General features: G+C 36.6%; 1 long non-coding RNA gene across 1 annotated transcript; it reads left to right on the forward strand.

The window, feature by feature from the left end:
- On the forward strand, positions 1 to 953 carry LOC140863133 (uncharacterized). The gene is made up of 3 exons (XR_012143854.1): positions 1 to 63; positions 143 to 174; positions 761 to 953. It is a non-coding gene; the product is annotated as an uncharacterized lncRNA (long non-coding RNA).
- The last annotated feature ends 7,421 nt before the right edge of the window (positions 954 to 8,374 follow it).

Consider the following 8,374-nt stretch of genomic DNA (forward strand, 5'->3'; position numbering starts at 1 on the left):
GCTTTCAATCGAAGATTTACGAATCGAGAGTGCCGAGTCGCAACGAGAAGAAGTTGAAGCAAGGTTTGCTAGCATTGTATTTGAGTTTGAGTTGAGAACTTGAGCAACCGTTTGATATGCTTTATCATTGATGTATTTGCAGACTTGAAGTACTTTCAGACGTGTTATTGAAAGGTATAAATGACAGCTAATCCAGATGGGATAGAACACTCGAATTAGCTATCGTTTCGAGTATTCCCTTGTTAATCACATACTTAATTGTTTATATGTTTTATGTGATTAGATGTTTTACTTGCTTTGCTTGCTTATGTGATTAGTTGTTCAAGATGTTTTATAGCCTTTAATGCATACAGTATATGTTGCATTCATCTTGAACTCCAGCCTAATAAGCACAGAGGGTTCAAAGCCTAGAGTGCATATGACGTTTGGCGGATTGTAGTTGAGTGGCATGGATTGCAGCCTTCGCTTTCAGAGCCAGAAGACTCTCTATAATTGCACCAAAGTCAGAGGATTAAAATACTTGATGCCACCTTGATTGGGAGTGTCGGTGGTTTGATAGTTATTTTATTCCTCGGGATCCCAAAGAACCAAGCCTTTGATAGCAGTTTTGATAGCCTATTCTTCAAACATGCATTGCATGTATTTTATAGCATTAGGTGAGATGCTATCTTTATTGCATGTTATGTTGTTTATACTGGGATTTTATTCTCACCGGAGTTATCCGGCTATTGCTTTGTTTTTTATGTGTGCATGGCAATAGGTGGGGCAGGAGCTAGTCAGAAAAGACAAGGATAGCTCAAGATAGAAGCATAGCAAGTGAGGACACGGGTTTTAGTAGCAAGACATGTATTTTGAGTTGTTAAACCATGCAAGAAATAATACAAGAACTTTGTATATTGTGGTTTGAATACATGGTAGTTTATGTATCTTATGTTTAGAAGCTTGTAAGATATTATGAGATAGCATGTATCTTATTTGGTAGCATGTATAAATGTTTATGTTTGATTTTCCATGCTTTGACAGCAGAAGTTTGACAGCAGAATTCTCTGCATTTCGAGCTCGCTCGATCGGTTAAAGTTTACCGATCGAGCGAGGCCATTAACTGGCTTGGCAGAGGGAGCGAGTTTTGTTCTCGCTCGATCGGTAGAATTTTACCGATCGAGCGAGGCCTCGAATTTGGAAACAGAGCTTCAAGTTTGAGCTCGCTCGATCGGCCAACTTATGCCGATCGAGCGAGACAGTGTAATTTTTTAAAAAAAAAAATTTAGCACTTGTTTCTTTAATTCTTTTAAGTACTTGTTTAATTGTTAATTATAATAAATTGACCTAAGATAAGATTAGCAACCCGGGTCCCCACAACAGGAATGTAAGACCCGGGATTATTTAATTTTAATCCGAGAATATTTAATTTGGGAATATTTAGAGTTTAGAATTAAATTCTAATATTCTTAAATTAAAAAGGATTGAAATTGAATTAAATCGCTTTTTTGGGGACTGAATTGCAAATAGCAAAAAGTTCAGGGACTAAACTACAAATAGGCTTATATTTATCTATTTCTTCACTTATTCCTAGCATTTGCACGTGAAAACCATCAGAATACAAAGGAAAGAACAGAGGAAACATTCCAACCCTCAAGAACTCCATTTTCGTTCCGTAAAAGCTTCGATAACATGCGTTCCGGTTGTCAGAAATTCGAAAGAAATATATATCTGCGATCACAGCTCCGAGACCTTCGATTTGGTACAATTTTCATTCACTTTTCTCAGATTTTGTTTTTATGTGAAAGATGGAAAATTATGATTTTACGATATATGCGTATATCAGATGTACCGATCGTGTATTCGCAGACGGTTCGGAAAAAGACTATCGTTCGGATTTTATATGATTTTAGCAAGCTAAATTCGAACCCTACCTTATCTGAATATGATGTTTTTGATGGGATTGAGTTGATATAATGAGTTGTTGGGATTGATATCTTGTTTTGGATATTGTTTGGATTGCCGGTTTGTAGCCGTTACGCCGTCGATTCTCAAAATGTCAAGACTTTGATATTTTTGATTCAAAGAAGCATGGTTTGAGTTGCATCTGATCTTGTTAGCTCTTTGACATGTTATTTCTCATCTTTCAATCGAAGATTTACGAATCGATAGTGCCGAGTCGCAACGAGAAGAAGTTGAAGCAAGGTTTGCTAGCATTGTATTTGAGTTTGAGTTGAGAACTTGAGCAACCGTTTGATATGATTTATCATTGATGTCTTTGCAGACTTGAAGTACTTTCAGACGTGTTATTGAAAGGTATAAATGACAGCTAATCCAGATGGGATAGAACACTCGAATTAGCTATCGTTTCGAGTATTCCCTTGTTAATCACATACTTAATTGTTTATATGTTTTATGTGATTAGATGTTTTACTTGCTTTGCTTGCTTATGTGATTAGTTGTTCAAGATGTTTTATAGCCTTTAATGCATACAGTATATGTTGCATTCATCTTGAACTCCAGCCTAATAAGCACAGAGGGTTCAAAGCCTAGAGTGCATATGACGTTTGGCGGATTGTAGTTGAGTGGCATGGATTGCAGCCTTCGCTTTCAGAGCCAGAAGACTCTCTATAATTCCACCAAAGTCAAAGGATTAAAATACTTGATGCCATCTCGATTGGGAGTGTCGGTGGTTTGATAGTTATTTTATTCCTCGGGATCCCAAAGAACCAAGCCTTTGATAACAGTTTTGATAGCCTATTCTTCAAACATGCATTGCATGTATTTTATAGCATTAGGTGAGATGCTATCTTTATTGCATGTTATGTTGTTTATATTGGGATTTTATTCTCACCGGAGTTATCCGGCTATTGCTTTGTTTTGTATGTGTGCATGGCAATAGGTGGGGCAGGAGCTAGTCAGAAAAGACAAGGATAGCTCAAGATAGAAGCATAGCAAGTGAGGACACGGGTTTTAGTATAAAGACATGTATTTTGAGTTGTTAAACCATGCGAGAAATAATACAAGAACTTTGTATATTGTGGTTTGAATACATGGTAGTTTATGTATCTTATGTTTAGAAGCTTGTAAGATATTATGAGATAGCATGTACTTATTTGGTAGCATGTATAAATGTTTATGTTTGATTTTCCATGCTTTGACAACAAAAGTTTGACAGCAGAATTCTCTGCATTTCGAGCTCGCTCGATCGGTTAAAGTTTACCGATCGAGCGAGGCCATTAACTGGCTTGGCAGATGGAGCGAGTTTTGTTCTCGCTCGATCGGTAGAATTTTACCGATCGAGCGAGGCCTCGAATTTGGAAACAGAGCTTCAAGTTTGAGCTCGCTCGATCGGCCAACATATGCCGATCGAGCGAGACAGTGTAATTTTAAAAAAAAAATAAAAATTAGCTCTTGTTTCTTTAATTATTTTAAGTACTTGTTTAATTGTTAATTACAATAAATTTCCCTAAGATAAGATTAGCAACCCGGGTCCCCACAATAGGTGGTATCAGAGCATAAGTTTCCGGAATGAGATAGAAGTTGATGAGCGGGGTAGATTGAGTCTGTTTGATTGTTTGATATTGTATGAGATTACAAGTTGTATCTGATTATGTGCATTATATGCTAGCATGCTTTATATTGCAATAATTATGTGATTGCATGATTATGTGTTTTTATTGCTACTGCATGCTATATATGCAATTATGTTCCAGAATATCCTCAGTCAGAACCTGAATTCTCATGAGAACGCATGAGAATGCTTATCAGAGAAAGATGGAATAAATTGCTGCATATTATATCTTTTATGCACTAATCTGTTTGACAATCAGATATGCCTCCCCATAAAGAACCAGCTACTAGACATCCATTGACTGTTCCCCAAGCTGAACCAGCACCAGTTCCACCGGCAGTGGTTGAACCTCAGAATGCACAGGGTAGTACATCTATTGACCCTATGGATCCTACTGCTACTCCAATGGAAACTTTGTTGAAGCGATTTCAGTCTTTCAAACCCACAAAATTGAAAGGAAGAGAAAATTCAGTTGATTGTAAAAACTGGCTTGAAGATATAGAACAACTGTTTGAATCACTCGACTATACTGATGATCGTCGTATTCGATTGGTGATACATCAACTTCACGATGTTTCTAAAAGTTGGTGGACTACAACCAAATGGGCATTGGAACAACGAGGTACGATTATCACCTGAACTGTAGTTAAAACTGAGTTCTATCAACGTTTCTTTCCAGTCTCCTACAGGAAGGATAAGGGTGCTGAATTTGCCAATCTAAGGCAAGACAACTTGAATATTGAGGAATATGTGGCCAAATTTTCAAGTCTTTTGAAGTTTGCACCACATATAGCAGCTACTGATGAAGCAATGGCAGATCAGTTTATCAATGGACTTAATCCCGATGTGTTTACCTTAGTGAACAGTGGACGACCCAATACTTTTGCTGATGCATTGAACAAAGCTAAGGGAGCAGAAGCCGGTATTTTGCGACAAAGAGGAGTACCATTTATTACACAGCCATCTCCCTAGCTTTTATCAGCTTTCATTTCACAGAATCCGCCACAGTTTCAGCAACCATCTCCCAGATTTGAGGGAGGAAGCAGTGGCAGAAAGGATTCTCGATTCAGGCCAAAGGGAAAGCAATTCAAGAGGGCAGACAGTAGTTCTTCCAGTTCTAGTGGACAGAGACAGTTTAGGGCAGGTCAGAGAACTGGTGAATCAGGAGTCTTTTGCAGTAAGTGTGGTGGAAGACATTCGAGTGAACAGTGCAGAGGTGTGTCCGATAATTGCAATATTTGTCGTCAACCAGGTCATTATTCCAAGGTATGTCCTCAACGAGCTATTGGTGAAAGTTCTTCCCGACCCACACCTCAGGCAGAAAGGCAATCAGTGCATTCATTTCAGCCTCAGCAACCTCAACAACAAACCAGAGGAGGAGGAAGCCAGACTGTGACTCAACCTCCTAGACAACAGGCTCGAGTTTTTGCACTTACTGAGGAACAGGCTCAGGCGGCACCGGATGATGTCATAGAAGGTAACTATTTTCTTTCTGGTTATCCTGCCTCTGTTTTCATAGATACAGGTGCATCACATACATTCATCTCTGAACAATTTGTTATGATGCATTCTTTATCTTCTGAGCCATTGCCTACTGTTGTTTTTATTTTTTTACCTTTGGGTGAAGGTATTATATCTGTTCGAATGATTCGAGATTGTTCATTGCAATATGACGGGAATGTGATTGATCTAGATTGTATAGTACTTGTATTATCAGATTTTGATTGTATTGTCGGTATAGAAATGTTAACCAAGTATAGGGCAACGGTGGATTGTTTCCAGAAAGTAGTCCGTTTTAGACCAGAAATGGCATCAGAATGGAAATTCTACGGTAAGGGTTCTCGAGCCAAGATCCCTTTGATATCTGTGCTATCTATGACCCATTTATTGCAGAGAGGTGCAGAAGGATTTCTGATTTATGCTATTGATGTATTGAAATCCAGTCCAGCAGTAACAGATATTCCAGTTGTAAAAGAATTTGTTGATGTATTTCCTGATGAAATTCCTGGTTTACCTCTAGTCCGAGAGATAGATTTCAGCATTGATTTAATGCCAGGTACACAACCAATATCCAAAGCTCCTTACAGAATGTCACCTATTGAATTGAAGGAGTTGAAGGATCAATTGGAAGATTTGTTAGCCAAGGGGTACATTAGACCAAGTGTTTCACCTTGGGGCGCTCCGGTACTATTTGTACGAAAGAAAGATGGTTCCATGCGCTTATGTATCGATTATCGTCAATTGAACAAGGTAACCATCAAGAATAAATATCCACTGCCTAGAATAGATGATTTGTTTGACCAATTACAGGGTTCAGCTATCTATTCTAAAATTGATTTGCGATCCGGATATCATCAACTGAGAGTACGAGATGAAGATATTCCTAAAACTGCTTTTAGAACAAGGTATGGACATTATGAATTCATCGTCATGCCTTTTGGTTTAACCAATGCTCCGACAGTATTTATGGGATTGATGAATGGAAAAATCTTTGATAAATCTGCGGTAATATCCTGCTAAGACCATAAAACTCCGTATTTCTGGTACTGATGTAGGTCTAGGCCAATTTAATACAGCCTCTACCTTGGTTAGATCCACTGAAATGCCATCACCTGAAATGATATGCCCAAGAAACACAATTTTCTGCAACCAAAACTCACATTTTGATAACTTGGCATATAATTTCTCATTTCTCATAGTTTTTAAGATGATTCTGAGATGTTCAGCATGATCGTGCACATTCTTGGAATATATCAAGATATCATCGATAAAAATAATGACAAAGTCATCCAAGTATTTTTGAAATACTCTATTCATCAATCCCATAAATACTACAGGAGCTTTGGTTAAACCAAAAGGCATGACAATAAATTCACAATGTACATACCTTGTTCTGAAAGCAGTTTTAGGGATATCTTCATCTCGTACCATTAGCTGATGATATCCGAATCATAAATCAATCTTAGAATAGATAGCTGAACCGTGTAACTGATCAAACAAATCATCTATTCTAGGCAGTGGATATTTATTCTTTATGGTTACCTTGTTCAGTTGACGATAATCGATACACAACCGCATAGACCCATATTTTTTTCGTACAAAAAATACCAGAGTGTTGTGAAAAATTCCTCGCAAGCGTACGAGTATCAAGTTTTAATATAGTGAATAATTCAGATATCGATCACACAGGGAGTAAAATGAAAATCTTAGTGCTTGTAATTAAAATAGTCTAAACTTTATCAAGAAAATCAATAATCAAGAATTTTGCAATAAAATAAATAATCAATGAAATTGTAATAGCACGCACACAACTTTTAGATTAAACTCAATCAGAAAAAAATGGTCTAGAGGTATAGATTTCACCTGGTTTCAACAACAGTCAATCCTAATTAATTAATCTTCATGAATTCCAATCAATTAATAACCAAGAACACTTACGTTTATTATTTCCCTCTCCCGAGCAACAAATAATGTTTATCAACTACAATTCAATTACAATATCCCTATTAAGAATTTATCGCAGTGATCTATCACAAAACAATGTTCTCTTTAAAAGCTCTGTTAAAGTTATAAGCTCTCCCGAGTCAGATAAACAATTAACAGTATAATTTCTAATGTCCTATTCAAAATCTCCTCTCCCGAGTGCCAGATTTCAAATAAATATAACAAATCAATTATTGATCAGATAATTGAAAAGACAATCAATTCTAGAAAAAAACAATTAATCTAGAAGAAACTCAATTCAATAAAATCAAGAATGCATGACAGTGTCTACACCAGGTTCCATCCGACCTCTAGACTCTAAAAAATTAGTTCATAATAAAATTCTGAAAACAATAAATCATAAATCCAAACATGTTCAGAATTAAGTAAATAAAAGATAAAAAAAAAAATCCGTCATCGACGCCGTATCCGGACTATCAAACTCCGTCTTTTTTCTTCAGTTAAGCTCTAGAAATCCTTCAAGAAAAATCTCTCGATCATACCCTCTGATTTCTGTGTTATGAGTGGCGGCTTCCTTAATAATCAGATGAAAAATTCCCTTTTATAGTATCTCCAAAAAGCCCAATCAAAAGCCCATAAAAAATATAAAGCTTTCCTTCCGATAAAAATTTCCAAACGCTGACTTTGCGACAAACGGCCGCTCCACAATCCATGCGCCCGCGTATAGCCTTCTGATCTCAAGTTTCTCACGCCAAAACAATTCTTGCGCGATAGCTCTCTTTGAGCGCTAATGACAAGCGCTGATCTTTTTCAAATCAAGGCCCAATAACAAAAGCCCAATTACACTTCCTTGTCTGATCGTTGTTGTCTTTTCTTCTCTTCTTTCTTATTTTCTTTTATTCTTTTAATTCCTCATTTTTCTTCTTCAATTTCATCTTTTTCACATAAAATCAATAATTCTCTGTAACCACAAAAACACTAAAATAACCACATAAATCTGCTCGAAACAAATAATTAATAATTAAGATCATATATAAATTAAGTGTATAAAATACACTTATCAAATACCCCCAAACATAGACTTTTGCTAGTCCCGAGCAAAACTATTAAATTCCAAAAAACTCATTCTATCAAACCAACAAGAATAGCCAAGAAATAATATGGAGCAATGGCATCAACAATGATTTCAAAAATATCAAATCCAATCATATCACACCCAACTAACACTTGAAAGTTTCAATCATAACAAAATAACCGCATAAACTCACAATCTCCGCAACTCACGTTTCAAAACACTCTTATCCAAGTTCAATTTAAACATTCATAGATCATGAGGACTTTTTAAGGTAGCTAGGATCAAAAATAGGATATTAATCA

This window comes from Henckelia pumila, chromosome 1 (genome assembly GCF_033568475.1).
Source record: "Henckelia pumila isolate YLH828 chromosome 1, ASM3356847v2, whole genome shotgun sequence".
NCBI lineage: Eukaryota > Viridiplantae > Streptophyta > Magnoliopsida > Lamiales > Gesneriaceae > Henckelia > Henckelia pumila.